Raw genomic sequence first — 13,231 nt, forward strand, 5'->3', positions numbered from 1 at the left:
ATTTTATTAGTAAAGAAAAGTAAACTTTCTTTCTGATGGAATGCAAAAGCAATCCAAAAAGGAAAAATACACTAAAGAAGGTAGTGGTAATTAGGACTCAAAATAATTCATTGACAATTCCGGATTTTGTTAGAAAACAGAAACCTATTTCAATAGCTTAAAAAAAAAAAAAAGGTGCTTTATAAAACAGAAAGAAAGAAAAAAAAATATGAAGAATGGGCAGAGAATGGAAAGAAAACTTCAAAATTGAAAAGCTAGAATTAAACTGTATATCCATGAGATAATATAAAAATTTAAACAGTCAAAACAAATGAAGCTGACATTCACTTAGAATTGTAAAAGTTGAAATTGCTATTTCAGAATATAGGAGTAATAATATATTACAAATGTGTGAAGCCCTCCAACATAGTATATAAGAAAACCTGGCCATTAAAATAATAAAATATAAGATGATAGTGGTCTAAAACCTGAATATAATCCAAGAATGTTGGCATTGTTGAGGAAGCAATGAGGAAAATTAAAGCAGATAAGTTAATAAAACTGAATATTAGAAAAACATACATGATTTTAGATAAAAACAACTATGTTGATTAAAACTCACTAATTATGCTCAATAAAGTTTTAAAAGTTTTTAAAGTTTACTACACTTACAGATATTTTACAAAATTTAAATTTCCAAAGAAAATGTCTTATAATTAAGATACCAAAAAATGGCAATTTAAGCCTAAAAATGTTACAGTGACACAGACTCTTTCTGCAGAACAATGAATATCAGAATATATTATAGCAATTATTTATAGATTTTTTTTTATCCTTTTACAGTTCATTTTTATTTTTATTTTTTTTAATTTAATTTAATTTTATTTTATTTTATTTTTAATTTTAAAATCTTTAATTCTTACATGCGTTCCCAAACATGAACCCCCCTCCCACCTCCCTCCCCACAACATCTCTCTGGGTCATCCCCATGCACCTGCCCCAAGCAAGCTGCACCCTACGTCAGACATGGATATTTGAAGACAAATTTGTACACTTTTATGAAAGTACATAGAATATCATTCTCAGTTTCAACATTAGCGTGTATGTGAAAACAACATATTGTTATTCTCAGATAATCAAAGACTTAGAATATTTACTTATCCATCATCTTGAATATTAGCTTAAAAGTAAAATGGAGATTTCTAAGATAACTCCATATAAAGTACTTTGGAAATAATTCATATTCCAAGTTATATACAGCACATTTTGACTTCAAAATAATGCAAATGAATTATAATATTTAATAGTATGGTATAAAGTATGCTTAGTGTGATAATTTCCTTGGGGAATTTTTTTAAAATATTAAATGATTAATTTAAAATAAAACTATGCATAAAGAAGTAACATGTGAGATAGAGTAACAAAAGGATAAGATGTTCAAGTTTTCTTGTTTTATGTAAGAGCTTAATTTTGTTTTTGGCTTTGCCAATCAGAAAATTATATGTTATTGAATGTATCTTTTATCAGGTGCCCTTAGAGGTGGGAGATGGGCCCTCAGGAATGGTGGGGTTAATAGCTATATACACAAATATAGTCCTTCTTTTATTGAGCTGGAGCAGCGAATGGTGGCTGCATGGAGCTGGAGTGGCAAGAGGAGATACCCACATCCAAGGTCAAGAGCAGAGGCAGTGAGGAGACACCCCATGTCCAAGGTCAGAGAAGTCTCAGTAAGATGATAGGCGCTGAGAGAGGGCATCAGAGGGCAGACAGACACAAACCACAATCACAGAAAACTAATCAATCTAATCACATGGACGACAGCCTTGTCTAACTCAATGAAACTATGAATCATGCTGTTTATGAATCATGCCACCCAAGACAGATGGGTCATGGTGGAGAGTTCTGATAAAATGTTGTCCACTGAAGAAGGGAATGGCAGACCACTCCAGTATTCTTGCCTTGAGAACCTCATGAACAGTATAAAAAGGCAAAAAGATAGGACACTGAAAGATGATTCCTCAGGTCAGTACGTGCCCAGTATACTACTGGAGATCAGTGGAGAAATAACTCTAGAAAGAATGAAGACAGTATTGTAAAGTAAAATAAAGTAAAAATAAAAATTTAAAAAAAAAAAAAAAAAGAATGAAGAGACGCAGTGAAAGCAAAAAACAACACCCAATTGTGGATGTGACTGGTAATGGAAGCAAGATCTGATGTGTAAGAGCAATATTGCACAGGAACCTGGAATGTTAGGTCCATGAATCAAGGCAAGTTGGAAGTGGTCAAACAGGAGATGGCAAGAGTGAACGTTGACATTCTAGGAATCAGAGAACTAAAATGTACTGTTATGGGTGAATTTAACTCAGATGATCTTTATATCTACTACTGTGGGCAAGAATCCCTCAGAAGAAATGGATTAGCCATAATAGTCAGCAAAAGAGTCCAAAATGCAGTACTTGGATGCAATCTCAAAAATGACAGGATGAACTCTGTCCGTTTCCAAGGTAAACCATTCAATATCACAGTAATCCAAGTCTATGCCCCAACCAGTTATGCTGAAGAGGCTGAAGTGGAATGGTTCTATGAAGACCTAAAGTCCTTTTAGAACTAACATCTAAAAAAGATGTCCTTTTCATTATAGGGGACTGGAATGCAAAATAGGAACTCAAGAAACACCTGGAGTAACAGGCAAATTTGGCCTCGGAATACGGAATGAAGCAGGGCAAAGGCTAATAGAGTTTTGCGAAGAGAACGCACTGGTCATAGCAAACACCCTCTTCCAACAACACAAGTGAAGACTCTGTACATGGACATCACCAGATGGTCAACACTGAAATCAGATTGATTATATTCTTTTCAGCCAAAGATGGAGACATTCTATACAGTCAGCAAAACCCAGGAGCTGACTGTGGCTCAGATCATGAGCTCCTTATGGCCAAATACAGACTTAAACTGATGGAAGTAGGGAAAATGACTAGACCATTCAGGTATGACCTAAATCAAATTCCTTATGATTATACAGTGGAACTGGGAAATAGATTTAAGGGACTAGATCTGATAGAGTACCTGAAATGTGGTTCGTGACATTGTACAGGAGACAGGAATTGAGACCATCACCAAAAAAAAAAAAAAAAAAAAAAAAGAAATATAAAAAAAGCAAAATGGCTGTCTGAGGAGGCCTTACAAAATAGCTGTGAAAAGAAGAGAAATGGAAAAAACAAAAAATGGAGAAAATGAAAGACATACCCATTTGAATGCAGAGTTCCAAAGAATAGCAAGGAGAGATAAGAAAGCCTTCATTAGTGATCAGTGCAAATAAATCCAGAAAAACAGTAAAATGGGAAAGACTAGAGATCTTTCAAGAAAATTAAAGATGCCAAGGGAATTTTCATGCAAACATGGGCACAATAAAGGACAGAAATGATATGGATCTAACAGAAGCAGAAGATATTAAGAAGAGGTGGCAAGAATACACAGAAGAACTGTACAGAAAAGATCTTCATGACTTAAATATTCATGATGGTGTGATCACTCATCTAAAGCCAGACATCCTAGAGTGTGAAGTCAAGTGGTCCTTAGGAAGCATCACTATGAACAAAGCTAGTAGAGGTTATGGAATTCCAGCTGAGCTATTTAAAATTCTAAAAGATAATGCTGTGAAAGTGCAGCACTCAATATGCCAGCAAATTTGGAAAACTCAGAGGTGGCCACAGGACTGGAAAAGGTCAGTTTTCATTCCAATCCCAAAGAAAGGCAATGCCAAAGAATGCTCAAATCACTGAACAATTGCACTCATCTCACACGCTAGCAAAATAATGCTCAAAATTCTCCAAATCAGGCTTCAACAGTACATGAACCTTGAACTTCCTCTGGCAGAGGAACCAGAGATCAAATTGCTAACATCTGCTGGATCATCGCAAAAACAAGAGAGTTCCAGAAAAAACATATATTTCTGCTTTATTGACTGTGACAAAGCCTTTGGCTGTTTGGATCACAACAATCTGTGGAAAATTCTGAAAGAGATGGAATACCAGACTACCTGACCTGCCTCTTGAGAAATCTGTACACAGGTCAGGAAGCAACAGTGAGAACTGGACATGAAACAACAGACTGGTTCCAAGTAGAAAAAGGAGTGTGTCAAGGCTGTATATTGTCACCTTGTTTATTTAAATTAAAAGCAGAGTACATCATGAGAAACGCTGTGCTAGATGAAGCAGAAGCTGGAATCAAGATTGCTGGGAGGAATATCAATGATATCAATATCAATATCATCTGTCAGACAGGCAGATGACACCACATTTATGACAGAAAGTGAATAACTAAAGAGATTCTTGGTGAAAGTGAAAGAGGAGAGTAAAAAGGTTGGCTTAAAGCTCAACATTCAGGAAACTAAGATCATGGCATCTAGTCCCCTCACTTCATGGCAAATAGGTGGGAAACAGTGGCAGACTCAATTTTTGGTGGGCTCCAAAATCACTGCAGATGATATATGCCGCCATGAAATTAAAAGATTCTTACTCCTTGGAAGGAAAGTTACGACCAACCTAGACAGCATATTAAAAAGTAAGACATTATTTTGTCAACAAAGATCCATCTATTCAAGGCTATGGTTTTTGCAGTAGTCATGTATAGATATGAGAGTTGGACTATAAAGAAAGCTGAGTGACAACAAATTGATGCTTTTGAACTGTGGTGTTGGAGAAGACTCTTGAGAGTCCCTTGGACTGCAAGGAGATCCAACCAGTCCATCCTAAAGGAGATCAGTCCTGAGTGTTCATTGGAAGGACTGATGTTGAATCTGAAACTCCAATATTTTGGCCACCTGATGTGAAGAACTGACTCATTAGAAAAGACCCTGATGCTGGGTAAGACTGAAGGCTGGAGAAGAAGGGGACAACAGAGGGTGAGATGGTTGGATGGCATCACTGACCCAATGGACATGAGTTTGAATAAACTCTGGGAGTTGGTGATGGACAGGGAGGCCTGGCTTGCTGCAGTCCATGGGGTTGCAAAGACTTGGACATGACTGAGCAACTGAAACTGAACTATACTGATAAACTTAAGAGTTCAAATGAACAGTGTGGTTGTCTCTTAAAGTGTATCACATGTCTCCTTCACTGGAGATTCACAAAGTATTTTAATATACAAAAGGTTGGAAGAATTTTTACAACAAGTAAAATGACTTAAATTTAGTTAATCCAGTACTTTAGCAACATATTTGATCTTTAGTTAGTGTTATTGCTTGACGACAAGAGAAATTATTTGTAGAAATAAATGTATTGGAAAGGCATAAGACTGCTCCAATTTGACGTAAAAAGTCAGAAGAAATAGGCTTAGACAGGAATCAGAGAGCAATTCAAAGACAGTATCAGGAAAAGGAAGGAGGCTTGCTATGTTGTGGCCTTTGACCTGTCAGCTATGGCTCCTTGCAACTGGCCTGTACTAGCATCAAATACATACACACACATTTCCAGTAATGCTGCTGGGCTCTTTCTCACCCCATTGCTTGCTGTTTGAATAGCAAAGTTAAAAATCTGTGTGGTTGCCACAAGTAATTTCAGACTCTGCACCTATTTCTTATCTCTGATGATGAAAATTTCCAAGAGTAGGGCTATCCAGCTATCCTTAAGTCTGGGCCATGATGTAGTCTCCAGGTGGTAGGAAGAGGAAACTATCCATATGCAGCTTCAAATGAGGTTGTCCTGTAATAGGATTCCTAAGTAGCACAGAGTCTTGGCATAATGCTGTCAATGTCCATGTTTTGGCAAATAGCAGAATTTTCTGCTTTCTCAGGTCAAATCCTTAAATATAAATGTCAACACCAGTTCAAGAAAACTGGAAAAAAGAAAATGTTCAGAAATTTGGAAATTATTTTAGAAGACATAAGCTCAGATAATAGAAATTTAAATTGTACAAGTTTTTTAAATTCTATGGATGAAGTACAAAGGTTTTATGTGACATGCAGAAACACACATGTGCATACACACACACACACAAGCAGAAGTATATTTCCTATGTTTCTCTTGTTTTCCCTTAAGAAAGAATAATATGACTGTACTAACTTCTCTGGGTTCAAAATGTGTATCTGAATACTGAATTTGTCTTCACAATCCATAGCATCTTTGTGAATGTGAGCCCACCAGGTTCCTCTATCTATGGAATTCTCCAGGCAAGAATACTGGAGTGGGTTGTCATTTCCTTCTCCAGGGGATCTTCCTGACCCAGGGATCGAATCTGGGTCTCCCACATTGCAGGCAGATGCTTTACCATCTGAGCCACAGGGAAGCCCTTATAAAGAGTTAGATTTCAAAAAATATATAGAAAGATGATAAATATGTAACACATAAAGAGTTTAACTTCTGATACATTTAATTTTATCACATAAAATTAAAATCATAAAGTAAAATCTACACTTTAAAATTTAGAAAGAAATCAAAAAGATTGTTAACTGATTCCTACAGACTGTTATGCAATGAGAAAATATGATAACCCTGAGACTGTTGGCCATTGAACAGCTTAGAAGTAGTATGAAGGACTACTTCTATTACTTCCTAATATAGAAAATTTCTTTCCAAACTCAGCTATGATTCCTTTGGGAATTATTTTAGTTTTTGAGACTTTTGTCTTCACATGCATTTAAATTAGTAGTATGTTTATATTGGGGGCTTCCCTGATAAATCAGTTGGTAAAGAATCTGCCTGCAATGCAGGAGACCCTGTTTGATTCCTGGGTCTGGAAGATCTGGAGAAGGGACAGGCTACCCACTGCAGTATTCTTAGTCTTCCCTTGTGACTCAGCTGGTAAAGAATCTGCCTGCAATGCAGGAGAGCTGAATTTGATTCTTGGGTTGGGAAGATCCCCTGGAAAAGGGAAAAGCTACCCACTCCAGTATTCTGGCCTGAAGAAATCCATGAACTGTATAGTCCATGGGGTCGCAAAGAGTCAGACATGACTGAACAACTTTCACATGCCTATATTTATATATATTATGTCATCAGTCTATTAAAACTTATATGCAAATAGGTTTGAAAAACAATTTAAAAGAGATTAAAAAATAGCTCTGCAGAAAGGAAAAATAGTTTTTACTTTGAATTCCTCATCTACCTACTGATTGAAAACAGAACTTTCATATATACTCTCACATGGCTTTGTATATCATTTTGATGAAAATATCAGTAATTGGTAATCAATTAATCTCATTAATTTGTGCATCCTTTTAGAAATAATTGACACTAAAACTAACTTAGAAAAAGTTTTTAAGCACCAAAGATGTAATTCAGCAATGACTTAGAACTAATTATTAAATAATAAATCATAGGAAATTTTATAATTGGTGTTACTTTAATTTGCAGGACAGTCTTTTAAAAATATTATTAAATTTCAAATGTATTATTGAACATTTCATTAATCCTCTACAAAGCTAATGGATATTTTTAAAAAAAGGCAAAATATTGACTTTTGAAGGTTAAGGTGCACATCATGTATTGCCTCTTATTGTAAATTATTTTTAGATTTTACCAAGTTCTAAATGAACAAGTGTATAGTAGAAAACCATAGTGTTTTTCTAGAATAGGCAATACATCTATGAGATTATTGTATTTGAAGAGATAACTAGAATAATCCTGTCCACTCAACTATGACCAATAGAATTGCTCTGAATTATAAATCAGATTCTCCAGACAAACACTTCACTACCATTTCCAGCTGTACTGCTTTGAAATAAGTTAATAAGAGTTGTAGAACACACTGCTTATTGCTGCAAACAAGTCACCTGAATATTCTGACTGCCCAGTGTCTGCCTAATGGGCTAACAGCTATAAGGATCAGATGTCACCTCTCCTGTAAAACACCTTTCACAAAAGTGTTCTACTGCAGACAACTGAGAAGTTTGCTCTAAGCTGCAGATATTCCTGACAAGTAATATATTAAGAGCAGAAATGTCTAAATGCTTTCAAGATAGACAACAGAAATTCTGCTCTGAACTTGTTTTAGCAATAAAGAAATTCTCAGATCATGTCCTGAGGAAAGAATTGTTTTATATTAAGGCCTTTTCTTTTTTTTGATAACAGCTGGTACAACATGCTTTGTTATTCATAAACTGAAGAGAGACAGGAAATTTATGTTCTAATAATGAAATGCAAGTCCATTTTTTGAGCCTAATTAAGCTCTAGAAAGTCTTCGGTGTACCCATAAATCGTTACCAATTTGGAAGCAATGCCATAAGCTGTTTGATGTGAAGTCTGGATTTCCTATGAAAACTTTGAGCTAAAAAATGGAAAGAACTTTCCAGGATTAGTTGACCCCAAATGGCCCATCTCTGCCTTTTAGCATAGAATGCAATTTCCCTGATTCACCTTTGCTGCAAGAGGGAAGGGCAGATGCTTGCATAATATCAGGATTCCATTTAGAAGAAGAAAAGAATAATGGATTGATGTGTAGGCAATTAAAACTGTTCATCCACTGCAAGATGAAAGGCAGTGTCTTACTGTTTCTATTGTGATGGCTTTAAGATAGCACACATTAAGTTTTCCTTATTTTGATTAGATGTTTGCAGAAAATAGATTTTAAAAGCCTCCTACAGTTTACTGTATCTGTGGCTCCTCTACATAATATATTCATTGATTAATTATTTTTAAACTACACTTGATTTTTTTATTTATCATTTTGCATGTTCAAACAGGTACAAATATTGTGTTTGTCTCTTTTTTTTTAACAGAAGACAATTTTCCCCCAAACAAGTGACTTTTCTAAGTTTATGACTTGTTAAATATGGTGTCTTTATTAACTTAGAGTTTCCAGCACAAGTTAAAAGTTAAATATATACTATTTATAAGAAATGGGTAATATTGTTTGAGCCTAACCTCAAAAAAGTAGGGGGAAAAAATTGAGAGTCTCAGTCCAATAACAGCCAAAGGAGCTCAGAAACAGTAATCTTAGTGCTAGCCTGGCAGACACAATCTACACGGAACTTAATCAAAATAAGATTAAAAGTCCATAGCAATTTCCTTGAGTGGCCAGTCAGATATCCCCCATTATAGTCACCAAGCAGCCTGCCCCTGGGGCCTATTTCAGAAATAAATTGGTTCATAGATGAGCTGATGCAGAAGAAGGAAAAAAATAAGTTTTCTTGAGACTGTTCCTTAAATTATATCCAATAATACCTGAAATTTCAAAGTCTTTTTATCCTGAAATGTTTTTCCTGCTTTATATCTTCCTAAATGTAAAGTATTATACTATTAGTTTCTGTAAACTTATTATTCAACTTTGTGTTTATTAGGCAGTATTAAATATTTAATAAGATAGCAATAGCAATGACAAGCATTTGTTCAGAGGATGACTCTACCCAGTTATTAGGAGAGTTGCTTGATTATTTTAATTAATATGGCTTAGCAATCATAAACATTGTATAATAATGAAGAAGTCTGATAGAGGCACCATTAACCCAAAGCCTTTAAAAAAACTACTAATCTGAGGCCTACTTCTAGACATAATCCTTACAAGGAGAGTAGGCTATTTTTATTATATAATTAAAACCTCATATCTAGGTGGGTTGTTCCACTCTGGCTGTGAATGAATATGTTCATTGCACAGTCCTGTCTGACTCTTTGTAACCCCACGGACTGTACAGCCCACCAGGCTCCTATGATCATTGATTTCTCCAGACAAGAATGCTAGAATGGGTTGCCATTTCCTTCTACAGGGGATCATCCTGACCTAGGGATCAAACCCTGGTCTCCTTCATTGCAGGTGGATTCTTTACTGCCTGAGCCACCAGGGATCCAGATTTTTTTCACAGGGCAACTATCAGTTAAAAAGATGACTAGCACCATACTGTATAAAATGTTTTATGGATTCAAAGCACAAGGGCAGACCTTGGATTAGAGCAAAAGCTAATCTATCACAAAAATAAAGTCAATGTGTGTGTGATGCTGGGGAAGGGGTGCAGGGGACAGACCCAAATAGGGTGATAGATATGTGGGTAAGAATATTATGAAGTTCTCTTCTAAATGCTCTTATTTTGTCTGTAAATCATAAGAAATGTCTATAAGGAGATAGGAAAAAGATGACCAATATTGGAGATTTTGGCTGAAAGTATATGGTAGGAGTGGGTTTCACCTCCTCAGATATGGAAGGGGGAAATGATGGGAGAAATAAAAGTGGATAATTGAGTAGAGGTTCATGTTCATTCAGTATTATTTAATAAGAAAAATATCTTTAAGACAATAAAATTGCATTGTTTAATTGTTTCATAGATTCCTGGTAGTTGTTCATAGAGTCTCTGTCATGATCACAATAAACTCACATTCTACTTTGTGCTGCTGAAAAGGAGGTTTTACTGGCATTGAAGAAGTATGGCAGGGGTAAACCATGCTCAACTTAAAGTCATCAGGAAGATTCACTTATAATCTACATGTGCATTTTATGCTGTGGTAAATCACTAATCCTTGCCAGTTCAGAATAATTGAGGAAGAAACCAGTCATCATAAGTGAAAAGATTATATTGTGGATTTTGTTTTTAAAAAGTTCTTGGTGTATTTATTCATTTATTTAGTGTTTTTTGAAACAAGAACCAGCCTAGTGATAGCTTACTGTGAACGATGTTAGATTCCTGATCTCCAAAGATGATTTAGCTTCAGGACCAGAGACTGGACTTGACCACTCAGGGCTCTTGTGTGGTAGAAGTTTTATTACAGTTAAAAGGGACAGAGAAAGCTTCTGACATAGACATCAGAAGGGGGTGGGGGCAGAGAGTGTACCCCTTGCTAGTCTAAGGAAGGGATTTATATACTTTTTAAAATTAGTTATTACAATAAATCAAAAGAATGTCTCAAGGTTGTAAAGATCTTACTAAACTCACTGCCATAATTTACATTTTAAGATAAAGGGATTAGCCAGAAGGTTTTCAGAAATGAGAAACTGTCCTCAAGCAGGATACATTGTTGTTATATAATCCTTGTTGTTATTGTCTAGTCACTTAGTTGTGTCTGACTCCTTGCGACCCCATGGACTGTAGCCTGCCAGGTTCCTCTGTCCTGCCAGGCTCCTCTGTCCATGGGATTCTCCAGGCAAGAATACTGGAGTGGGTTGCCATATAGTCCTTAGTACAGAGCTTAAACTGAGTTGTTTGTTCATCAGAAAAAGATAAAGAAAACAATGTTTTACATGATTAAGAATAAGGAATGTAGATTAAAAAGAAGACATTTGTCCTTTCCTCCTCCTGGGGAATCCCAGACACCTATCTCTGCTTTGAGAGCCCCAGACCCATTTCTCCAAGTCAGGGACCCCAGACTTCTTATCAACCTACCTAGGAATTGACTCTCTCACTAGAAATGGTAACAAATCAGTCATTTGTTGATAGATGAATATTGCCAGGAAATTCATATAATCTACTCTTCAATTTGTATATGGAATCAATATTATTATAGCTTTATAAAAATGAAATCTGAGACTCAATTTAATCAAGTTTATGTAAACTGCAAGTTACAAAGTCAGATTCCAAACATAATCCTGTCTGAAATCAGTAACTATGTTCTTTTTACATTAAACTACCAATTAGAAAAATTGTCCGCTAAAATAAGAAATCATTTAAATATTTATTAAAGGTAAAATATGTAACTATGTATTAAAGGTTTAAAATATGACATGAATATAGTATATTTTTATTTATAATGATCACACATGAGATATAGCATCTTTAATATTTGTGTCCTTGAAAGCATTTTATTTTCTGAAGAAAGTTTTATCACTTCTCCTCTTACATGTTAATGGTGAAAATTTGATGCTAACATGATATGTTTTAATATGAACAACTTAAATACTTTATGAGTGGAATCTCAATTGATAAAATTTCATTATTTAATTGCTACTATATTGAGTCTCTGTTTTGCCTCACAGAATAATCTTTAAGTAGGTTGTTACAGAAAATTGTTATACTGTATCAATGTTTTCAAGCTTCCTCAGTGTAGTAGATATTACAAAAGCTATATTTAACCCCAATACTGTGAACTTAGTCACAGAGGCAAGCAGAAACTATGGTATTTGCTTTGATCATGTACACATTGAAATAAAGAATATTGGATGCAATTCAAATGTAACTTCATTTGAGAGTAACCCTAGGCATTCCATGTCTGTATTTCTTGGAATTTTGGACTGGCTATTGGAAACTCATTCAGTTTTGCCTTAAAGCATCCACTAACCTCAAACTAAAATACAAAAAAGCTATTATGTGATGATTAGTCCCTGCAGACCAGAAACACCAAGTATCCACAGTCATATAGTTTTTGTGACTCACAAAAAGAAAAAAAAGAAATCTATCTCAGATGGAGTGACAAGTGAAAATAATTACTGAAACTAAAATTAAACTCTCATAGTTTAACAAATAGAGTTGAAGGCAGTCAAAGTGTATTACATTTTGTATAGCCTTTTGATATATTTTTTCATCATAATAAAGTTTCTTTTCCTTTATTTGACCATGTGAAGTCACTCAGTCGTGTCTGACTCTTTGTGACCCCGTGGACTGTAGCCCACCGGGCTCCTCCATCCATGGGATTCTCCAGGCAAGAATACTGGATTGGGTTACCATTTCTTTCTCCAGGGGATCTTCCCGACCCAGGGATCGAATCCAGGTCTCCTGCATTGGAGGCAGATGCTTTAACCTCTGAACCACCAGGGAAGCTTCTGATTGGTGGGTCAGTTACACTTATTTTTTCATACCCCTCACGACCTACTATGGTGCTTTGTACATTAATAATTGTCCATTAAATATGTTGAATTAAATTACAATTACTAGTAGTTTGTAGTTTTTTTTTTTTTTTGGATGAATAAAATAACACAAGTAGATAAAGTATTATTGATACACTTCTTGATTATAATATCATGAACAATCTTTAGCCAAGGTAAGAATTTAAATGTAGATATAATGATAATGTGTGTGTGTGGGGGGGGGGGGGCTAAGTCACTTCAGTCATGCCTGATTCTTTGCAACCCTATGGACTGTAGCTTGCCAGGCTCCTCTGTCTATGGGATTCTTCAGGCAAGAATCCTGGAGTGGGTTTTCATGCCCTCCTCCGGGGAATCTTCCTGACCTAACGATCAAACCCCCATCTCCTATGTCTCTTGCTTTGGCAGGAAGTTACTTCACCACTAGTGTCACCTAGGAAGCCTAAATAATAATGAAGCAAGTTCAAATCTGGAATATGATAATCAAAGAAAGATTAATACTTAGATATGAATACTAAAAGATTGATCTTTA

The sequence above is a fragment of the Capra hircus genome, chromosome 17 (genome assembly GCF_001704415.2).
Source record: "Capra hircus breed San Clemente chromosome 17, ASM170441v1, whole genome shotgun sequence".
Classification (NCBI taxonomy): Eukaryota; Metazoa; Chordata; class Mammalia; order Artiodactyla; family Bovidae; genus Capra; species Capra hircus.